This window comes from Sebastes fasciatus, chromosome 24 (genome assembly GCF_043250625.1).
Source record: "Sebastes fasciatus isolate fSebFas1 chromosome 24, fSebFas1.pri, whole genome shotgun sequence".
Taxonomy (NCBI): Eukaryota; Metazoa; Chordata; class Actinopteri; order Perciformes; family Sebastidae; genus Sebastes; species Sebastes fasciatus.
In genome coordinates this window covers 5,762,291-5,772,874 of record NC_133818.1, presented here as the reverse complement: position 1 = coordinate 5,772,874, position 10,584 = coordinate 5,762,291, and the positions used below count along the sequence as shown (strand labels likewise).

At 40.5% G+C, this 10,584-nt stretch overlaps 1 long non-coding RNA gene across 1 annotated transcript in view; it reads right to left on the bottom strand.

The window, feature by feature from the left end:
- The window catches only part of LOC141763021 (uncharacterized), a 76,959-nt gene that overhangs the window by 42,630 nt on the left and 23,745 nt on the right, over positions 1-10,584 (bottom strand). The window contains exon 2 of the long non-coding RNA XR_012592967.1: positions 8,219-8,312. This is a non-coding gene — a long non-coding RNA (uncharacterized LOC141763021). The remainder of the gene's footprint in view (positions 1-8,218; positions 8,313-10,584) is intronic.

The following is a 10,584-nucleotide window of genomic DNA, read 5'->3' as shown; positions in this document are numbered from 1 at the left end:
ATTTTATCAGTTGACATCTGCAGCAGCACAAAAATATGTGGATTTGCGTTAAACAGTGTGATGTAATACTTTTGTCCTACATACTGTGGACGTCGACAGCTTAGTGCTGTCACTTCCGATCACTTTCAAGTTTGGGTCTTTTTTCATGTCCTCCCATCTCCGAGCACTCGCCGTCCCTTTAGACCCCCCTCTTTTTATCCGTTTCAGTGCAGAGGCGTATGAATACATGAATGACAATGGCGTGTGGGTGACAGTTGAGATTTGCAGGCACAAGCGCTGTCCGAGACGGGTTTACAGACGGTGGCAGAGGTGGCGGCGAGTTCGGCTCGCAGACAGACAATTGGCACATGAAATGCCCCGGCGGAGCCACACTTGTAAACACCTCGTCTGGCGGGCTCCACTCCGTGTGCGCTTTTGTAATTAAGGCAGAACAGTGAGTGATTTCCATATCTTTGCCAGCACTCGGTGCTTTGGAGAACTTGGCGGATTTAGTCGGGATTTGTTTCACTGTCTGTGCACGCTTTCGCCTTCAATTCAATTTGTATTTATTTGCATGTTTTGTTGCATTATGAAATCGGAGCCTATATAGTTTATTGAACTGCAAACTGTTAAGTATGTTAAATTACCATAGCTGAGTAGGAATAATGAAGATAAGCCTGTTAATCCAGAGTTGCTATTATTTTGTATTTCATGGCCAGTAGATTTACAACTTCACAAAATAAATCTCGGTCTCCGGTCACGTTTATTATGAATGAACAGTGTGAAAACTTCTGGGTAACCTTGCTCTTGGAAATGTTTTTATTGAATTTTATATCTACTCAGCTCGGCAAGCCGGCAGGTTTAGCCATGTATTATTAAAGTGAGCAAACCTCCCAGTCTTAGAGCTGCTACTTTCTTATTTTCATACTTTTAAAGTCAAGTTTGTTTTACTCAGCACACTTCGTACAAGTCCAATTCATGTCCTCACTGCAGGATATGCCACTGTAGTCATGATTTTGGTCTTTTAAATGATTCAATAGAGTGATCATTGAACCAAATTCTTGAAATATTGGTACAAAAGTTAGATGCCAGGTCTATATGCTATTAACAGCCAGGGAAAACAGCTAGCCTGGCTCTGTCCAAAGTTTTTAAAAGTCCGCCTTCCAGAACCGAAGGAATACTTTAGGAAAAACGTCATGGTTGGGCGTAAGAAAAGTACATAAACTAAGTAAAATACATGTGGAAAAAACGCAACATAAGTATGGAAAACACGTCATTAACTTACAAAACAAAACACCCGTCTCGAACAGCGGTCTCCTGGTTAAAAGTAGTGTGTTTGTTGGACCCATCTACCTGCCACAAGCGGTCTTTTTGCATTTTATTATACGTCTCTAGCTCTGAGTGTAGCATATTTACGTGGATACGTTTACATTGCAGTCAGTACAGACTACATGGCGTACAAATTACACGCCAAAAGCAAGAAAGGCGTTCTTATTGCACGCTAAATGCCTTGGTCATTCATACGCCTTTTCATGCCAACGGGCTGTAAGGCTATATGGAGCACTTCCACCACCATTGTGAACGTCTCCTGCAACAGTCCGCTACCGAAATAATTGATTTTTACCATAACACAGTAAGTATATAGACTCCTAAAAAACAAGGTAAAAATACCCCTGCAGGGGTGAGAAATCTAATTCTTACCGTGTCCCCAGAACAATGCCTGATGCAAATTGAAACTGAAATGAGACCGAGGTATGGGATGGTGCGCGCGGTCGGTTTCTCTCTTATCTCTACCTTCCTCAACAAGAATCCCATTAGGGGCTCCAGGCGGCACACGGGGAGGACAAAACACAAAACAGCAAACCTCTTCAGTTACGCACACAACAATTTTTGACCATCTCGGGACTCAAAAGAAATGACAGCACAAAATATAAACCGCAGTGTCGTATTTCATAAATGTCACTTTTCTGGCAGTGAAGTAGTAACTTCATATTTGTGATGATTCACGGGGCATGTGCTCTTAAAGCTGCTCATTGGGATTTTTCTTAGTTTACCTCCAATTTGGAGGATTTGGAGGGATTTCTTAATACCTGAAACATAAACTGCTAAGACTGAGGAGATTTTCAGCCAGCAGGAAACACTGACAAAACACTCATAAGTAAATTAAAAGAAGTTGTTCCAAGCTGTTCATTATGATTTTTCTTAGTTTACCTCCAATTTGAAGTATTCGGAGGGATTTCTTAGTACCTGAAAAGTTGACCGCTGGGAGTTAGGAGCTTCAGCCGGCAGCAAACACTGACAAAATACTCATGAGTAAATTAAAAGAAGTTGTTTCAAGCTGCTCATTGTGAATTTGCTCTTAGTTTACCTCCAATTTGGAGGATTTTCATGTTTTTTACTGTAGGTGAAGGAAACTCTCCTTACTTAAAAATGCTCCAAACCAAGCTGCTTTTCTTAGTACCTGAAAAGTTGACCGCTGGGAGTTAGGAGATTTTCAGCCAGCAGGAAACACTGAAAAACGCTCATAAGTAAATAAAAGAAGTGGTTTCAAGCTGCTCATTATGATTTTTCTTAGTTTACCTCCAATTTGAAGGATTTGTTTATGTTTTCACTGTAATTGAATGATACCACACTCTGAGGAACTCTCCATACTTAAAAATGCTCCAAACCAAGCTGCTTTTCTGAGTTCCTGAAAAGTTGACCGCTGGGAGTTTTTCAGCCAGCAGCAAACACGGACAAAACGCTCATAAGTAAATTAGAAGAAGTTGTTTCTCAATTATTCATGATGGCTTCCTTTGGGAGGGGGGGCTGCGAGTAAAATGTGCCTCAACTGGATTTTAAATTTTCTTCTTCTGCAGAATAATTCATAATTGCAAAGAGCGTTTTTTGTAGTTCCACCTCCGGCACAGAATGAAATATTTTGTTTTGGCCTACAGGTTCTGCGCCGGAGAAACATAGTTAATGTGAACTGTCAAAGAGTGTTTTCATGTCCGTGTTTTACTCAGCCTTACCTCCCTGTAGAAAGGGAAAATGTGTCTTTGGTACAGTAGCTTTCTCTTCTCCCCTTCCTTCTCAAACGTGGAGATACGAGAAGTGTTCTTTTCGCTTCTTAACACCTTCTGAGGGAGCATCTTAAGTGTGAACGTGCACGTCGAAGCTTGGAGGGGAGAAATAAAACAGCACAAGTAAACAAACTGAGAAACGCCGAGGTGAAGAACAGACGCGGAGACGAGGTGATGAAATCATATATTTAGCTCTTATTAGCATTGGAAATCCTTCCCTGATGGTGAAGCTGTCTGTGTTTTTGTGCGTCTACATTGCGCTAAATGTTTACCAAAGCAGTCTCTGCTGACTTCTTTCTGCATTTCACCACATCTGGTGCCTGCTTGTGCGACATTGTGATACTATAACATGTGTAATTGTCTGTGAGTTGAAACAGGATACTCTCGTGTCTGTGAGAGGTTTTAAGTGTATTGATGTTTGTGATGTTTTGCTTTCACTGTATCTCCAGTATGATATAGGTATTATGAAGCGGTCTCGTTTGGTTCATGGTTACAGTATTTTTCATGTCCATTATTTAACAAAAAATAAATATTGGGAAAAACGTGATGTGATGTGTGTGAGAGGAAGTGTGGTTTCTGGTATATTGCTAGATTATAAACAGCATCTGCCTCCAGACCCGTCGCTCTCCACTGAAGTTTGAAATGTTAAGCAGAAGAGAGATGGACTGTGAAACGTATTCAGCAGTGAAACATGAAAAAAGGCAGATGAATAATAAACTAAACAACAATGGCAAGTCAGCTTCCCCGGCCAATACATGAATCAAAGTCCTCGAGGTGGGTGGAGGAGGGATGAGAAGCCCTCAGGAAGTTCAAACTCGCATTTCACGGACCGGGATGAGGAAGAGGCTGAATGCTCAGGAGTCATCGCCATAGCAACGCGCGGGCGCCACAACTTTAATCTGTCGTCTTGGACCGAAAAACAAGAGAAAAACACTTTTTCTTTTCAAGCTATCCTTCAGAGACGCGGATCTCGCCTTGTGTGAAAACAGAAACACATTTGTTTTTTCTCAGGCGGTGCAGGAGCCCATGAGGCTCTTTAAATATTTTACACAGTCAGAGCGCACAGTGAAATATGCCATATTGCCGGAATATTAATGATCGCTATGCTGTTTACTGTTGTAATGGATATCGGTTAAAGGATGCCCTCTGCTATGAAAAACTGTAGCGGCTGTGAGAAACTGCAAAACTTTATAGATTTTTTTCTTTTTCTCCTGGATGTCATTATTCTGTGAAATCAAAAGAATATATTTTCCTTGCAGGAAATAATTACAACACAGAAGGAGAGTTTTTACCCCCCCTAAAAAAGGCATAGTTGTTTCAAGCTTTTGGTTTTTAATTAAAACCATCAGCTATGACAGGTCAACCCTGTCTCCTCCTGTACGTTCCCATACAACTAAACTGTATTCTCAATTATGTTTCCACAGAAACGTATTTACTCCCGGATTATGGTCGCAGTTTTAAACAGTTTTAATGTAAATTGAGACAAAATAAAACACAAAATGCAACAAAACTACTTGGTTAGGTTATCCTCTTTCTTACCCTCAGATGTGCATAAACTACAGGTTATTAACTTCTTTTTAAAATACAAAAATGTTAAGGGCTGTCAAAGTTAATGTGATAATAACATGTTAACGCAATTTTTTTTTGATGCCACTAATTTCTTTAATGCATTGACGCGATTTTCGTACCAACCATGTCATACTAGGTTGTCGTGAAGGAGGTTATATAACGCTCCAAACTTGCACTTAATTTTGGCGAGGAAAAACTGGCATGGCCATTTTCAAAGGGGTCCCGTGACCTCTGACCTCCAGATATGTGAATGTAAATGGGTTCTATGGGTACCCACGAGTCTCCCCTTTACAGACATGCCCACTTTATGATAATCACATGCAGTTTGGGGCAAATCATAGTCAAGTCAGCACACTGACACACTGACAGCTGTTGTTGCCTGTTGGGCTGCAGTTTGTTATGATTTGAGCATATTGTTTTATGCTAAATGCAGTACCTGTGAGGGTTTCTGGACAATATTTGTCATTGTTTTGTGTTGTTAATTGATTTCCAATAATAAATATATACATACATTCACATAAAGCAGCATATTTGTTCACTCCCATGTTGATAAGAGTATTAAATACTTGATAAATCTCCCTTTAAGGTATATTTTGAACTAGAAATTATCCGTTATGTTATGAGTATTGGTCATGAGAAGCAGGTAAATTATCTGTTATCTGTATAGGGAGGAAAAAAATCCATATCATGCATCCCTATTTGTGACTTATGCAAGAGAAAGCAAGAGGCTTTTAGGGTTTGAAAATGTATCTGAATTTGCGAGAGACAATCATCTGTGGAACGCAAAACACCGCCGGAGCATCTGCAACAGATATAACTGATACAAGTACAAGCTTGGCGTCCTTTGAAATACCTACGTTTACTCCTGGCTACAAATTGGGATTCACAATCTCATTGATTGCAAGCAAGCGACGCCACACTGGTGACGCATCCTAACAAGTTTCAGATGTTACTATTCAGCACCTGTACGGCTGCAGAGCTCATCTGTAATGCGGACCAACAACGGGTTTCCCCAGGCCCCTGCATGCTGCTGGCACCCATACTCTGTTATGTATGCCATTACCGCCGCTGAATCCTACACTATTTGTCATGGCTGCCTTCCGCCACGGGGTTCAGTAATGGAAGTCAACGGTGGAGCGTCTAAGAAATGGACACAACCCCCCAACAGAGCGACACAGACAGCTCATTTGTCTTCTTTCCAACCCTCTACCAGGTATTCTTAATGGCCTATCACCACCTCCGGTACATTCCTCTTCCTTCGTCCCACTTGCAACACAAAACACAGCGCTGTTTTTCCATTACATAGGTCTGAGCAGGAGGTTAAAGCTATGATATGCACTGCGTCTACCTACGAAGGCAGGGGTTTGTTGAGCAACAGGAACCCTGTGTCCTAACAGCCTAAAGGAATCAGAAATACTTGTACATTTCCTCCTGTATTGGACAATAAATCCACGTTGGATGTTGCTGCATTGCTGATTCAATGCAACACTTAAGTAATGTTTCCCATTTCCAGACCCTGGAGCATATATATAGGTATTTTCAGCCCACCACGCAGAGCGCTTGTGTTAAGAAAGCCAGTGTGTGAGCTATAAAAACCTTCAGGCCATGAAGTATTATTCTATTTTCTTCCTTCTGTGCAATTCACACCTTATAATAGTGTGAGCAGAACATGGCACACTGATGAAAGGCAACCTCACTGTGTCCTGAGAGGCTAATTCAGATGTAATAAGAGGTTTTCAATTCACCGTTAGAGTGATATAGATCCAAAGGGTGAAGGACGCATTGTGAAAGGTCAGCTTTCAGAGAGGGAGAGAGAGACAGAGGGAAAGGGGTTTGATGAAACCAACCCGGGCAGGTGAAAGGCCGAAATATCGACCACAAAAGTCTCTTTTCTCTGGAGCTTATTGTGTCTTTATCCTCGTTACCAACATGCGCTTGTTTGATTGGTAACAAACTAATGGTATTGGTGCCGTTTGTGTCCATTCCCTCTGATCAGTTAACCTCTAACACAGCACACAGGAGTCAGATATTAACACTTAAATACATACCTCGGGTTTTTAATGAGCCAGGATTATTAGTTTATTTATCTAATGGTTTATCCATTACTTTTAGCTCATTTTATAGCTAAATATTTTAACTGTTAATCCATTATTTTTAGCTTATTTTTAACTAATTATTTCAACTGTTAATCCATTATTTGTAGCAATTTTTTAGCGAACTATTTCAACTGTTTATCCATTACTTTTAACTCATTTTTACCTCACTATTCCTAGTGTTTATCCATTAATTTTAGCCAACTATTTTAACTGTTTATCCATTACTTTTAGCTCATTTTTAGCTGACCATTATAACCGTTTATCCATTACATATTAGGGCAGTTCCCCGCCTTTTCATCTTGAAAGAGCAACGGCCAACGAGGAACACTCGGCCGACCAATCATGTAACTTCATCACTCAGTCACTCACTCTGTTACAGACTCGTTGTACAACTTCCTTCACTCAAGTAAAGTCATTCAACCTTCCTGACTGTTACTGTCAGCGAGCAAACTTGTCTGTGACACGACACGCAGCCTGATGAATGGCATTCGAAGCAGCCAAAATTAAACTTTGGCAGCCCAGCTGTCATTCTTGTCCTTCAACTTTTGATGGCTCTAATGACGCCCATTACCAACGGAGGATGTGCTAACAGCGCTAATGGCCCATTGTGGGAGGAAAAACTTTCAGGGACGACACTCCCACCTTGAACACGTCGGCCAGATTTATCGCTGTGATGTCCTGAAGTTTTTCTCACTATTGAGTTTTTTTTTCTTTAGTGAGATATGTCATTTAGTTGCTAAGTAACTGAAGTGAAAAGAACAGTTTCCACGGTACAAAGTCTGACATATTCCTTATAAAAACACATGGGCTGGCTGGCTTGAGAAGAGCTGAGAGGGGGCGGCAACAATTAGAGTTACAATTCAAAGCATATGGCTCCGAGTGCATGGGAATGAAACCCTGCATGGCATGTATGGGCATGCATACATATATATACTGTATATATAGATTCTAATTTCTCATGGACAAGACTCCCAATATGACAATTTATGAGACTCTTACCTCCCAGCAATTTTCTGCTTGCTGATTGTATTGGCACAGAGTTGCGTTTTACTGCAGAAAGCAATCACTCGGTTCGTGTTATGGGAGCTAATAGTAATGGGTTTGGACTTTACCTACTTCATTTGGCGTTTGTGTTGTCGGCCCTAGCCATCTCCGAGCCGGGACCAACAGCTTGCTGTGCTTGGCAAGCGTTCATGTGCATTAATTTCCGGAGGGAAGTGTGAAGACGTGTCAGTAGAACAGGTTTATACTCTCGGCTTTTGGCTCTCCTTCCTTTTCTGTGTTAAAGGTGTTTGAGTCGAGCCGACCACCAAAAGACGGCTCAATCTTGCACTGTTTTCCTTGAGAATCACAATTCAACCACAATCGTCATGAGACTCTAACAGATGGAGGATGTCCTCTGGAGGAAATCTATTTCTGTGATTGACGCCTCAAGCTTAAATCTTGAAACCAGCAACAAGCATGGGAACCCAATACATTCTGAATTAACTTTAATTTACTCTGATTACTTACATGTTTTCTTACGCATGAGGATTTCTTCTCACATTTTGCCGTTTCGTGCAGCTTCAGAAGGACTTTGAAGTTTTACTCCGAAGGAAGTGCGGCACTGTGGGGCAGAAAAAGAGATAAAAAATCTTTATATAAGGAGCTCTTATGGTGTCTAACATCCTCCGCTGTCACCCTGACTTTGCTCTTAGAAATATCCTCATTCTGCTGCCTAATTAAAACTGCACTTTATAATCAAGCTGAAAGCCTCTTGACTGATTTCGGCATGTTTATGATCTATGAGCAATTAAAAGTGTAGTTAATTATGGTAATATGGCAAGATTGGATCCAAAGAGGAGGCTTGAATATTGGTTGAATATTTTTCCTGATTTTATAAAGCAGATTTAATGTCCAGCATTTACAGCAATGCATGCAAACATGTAGACAAACATAAAGGCCTGGTAACACCGGCCTCGTCATTCATTTCAATGAAATCTCAGTGATGCTGGGACGATACTTGGGTGCCGATTTGATATGTATTGCGATTTTTCAAGTATTGTGATTCGATATTACGATTTATTGTGATTTTTGTTAACTTTTTTAACACCAGACCATGGGGAAAAAGTTGAATTCTACACTTTTAGGGACTTTTACTTTGGAAAATATCTAAATTAATACATTAAAATGTTTGATTTTCTGTCATTGACAGGAATTATTTATTAAATTTTTTTCCCCAGGAACCCAAAAATCAAATAATAAAGACATTTCCCTCATAAATTAGTGGTATTTTATTTTTTATTTATAAGGGACATGTCATGTTTTATACTTCTGGTGAATATAATCCAATCAATCTTATTTCCATATATGTCTTTTGTATATACAGTTCCCTTTGTTTAACACCTTTACTTTAATCAATATTAAACACACTGTAAAAAGAAAATAGTGTAAAATAACGGAAATTTTCCGGCAGCATGGGCGCCAGAAAATGTCTGTTAAAAAACGGAAAAATACTGTTAACATAAATAAACTGTAAAAAAAAAACAGTAATTATCTTTATATAATTAGCCTTTATTACTGTAATTTTACAAGAAATATTTTACTTTTAACATATTTGATTGTTAGACTAGAGTAATACACCGTAAATCTAACACCATTTACATATAAATCACAAATGAAACATGTAATTTTACGTTGCAAAAGCCCAAATTGACATTAACTCAGAAGTTGTGCAGAAAAAAATCTGTATTTTTACAAGAAATACTTTTAGAATTCCATGAAATCCTTTTCTTCTAACATAAATTAATTGTTAAAATAGAGTCATACACCTCTAAAAAACAGAATAATTATCATTAAAAATGATCAAGAAAAGCTTAAATACAGATAATTACGTTTGTGATTACAAAAAATACTGTAAATCTAAGACCATTTACATATAAATCATAAATTAAACAGTGCACATCTGTGTTTATTATGTACGCCAACATTCACGTAAGTTACTACGAGCAACCCCTGACGCTTTCAGCTGAAAGGCCCCAGTTATACTGTGAGCAAACAGTGCGACTCGTCACCGCAGTAATGGCGGCAGCGCTAGATGGCGAAACACTCAAAGCAGTCGCCGGATTGGTCTGTAGTTGGAAACGACAGACTGGTGCTGCTATATGTATGACTGTACTGCAGCAGCCTCCAGTTCAAGGTAATGTTAGCCATCCATCAGTAGCAACGCAACTGTCACCAGCATCATTTAGACGCGTTTATAGCCTGGAGCCATAAAGCCTCTCTATTATATCTTTGTTAGGACACGGCAGGGGGAACAAATCGGAGCACCAGTGTTTGTGGATTTATCGTTGGTGCGACCAACTACACAGCAACTCTTGTTTAAAGGGACTGTTTGTAACTTTTTAAGCGTATAAATCTGCCGGGTCGGGATCCCATGCACGTTTGCATGTGGCCGGGTCTCTGCTCCTCTGCCTGCTGGTCTTCACTCACATACCGCGTGCGTTCTCGCTGTCTCGCTCCACCTCTAGACGTGCATGCGCGCTCACTCCACACTGCAGAAGAGTTAGTAGCTCTGAGAATATCTAGTGAGTGGACGTTTGTGCAGAAATAACTGCTGCAGCTCCTCCAGACCAACAGAGGTTTCCCGTGTCTTGTGAAGTGACGGGGCTCTGCAGAGAGAAACGTTATCGTCGTTGTCTCCCTGCAGGCGCAGTCGGGAGGCGATAACGTTTCTCTTCCTGCTTCAGCCGAGGCACCGACCCGCTTTTCCTGCTTCAGCCGAAAAGCCAACACTAGGATCAGCAGTGATTCATGGAGAGACCTTCGTCTGGTCAGCTAACATTACTGCCAAGCAGCTGAAATATAGAGTGATGTTGTGGTTTTAGCTGACGTGTGTC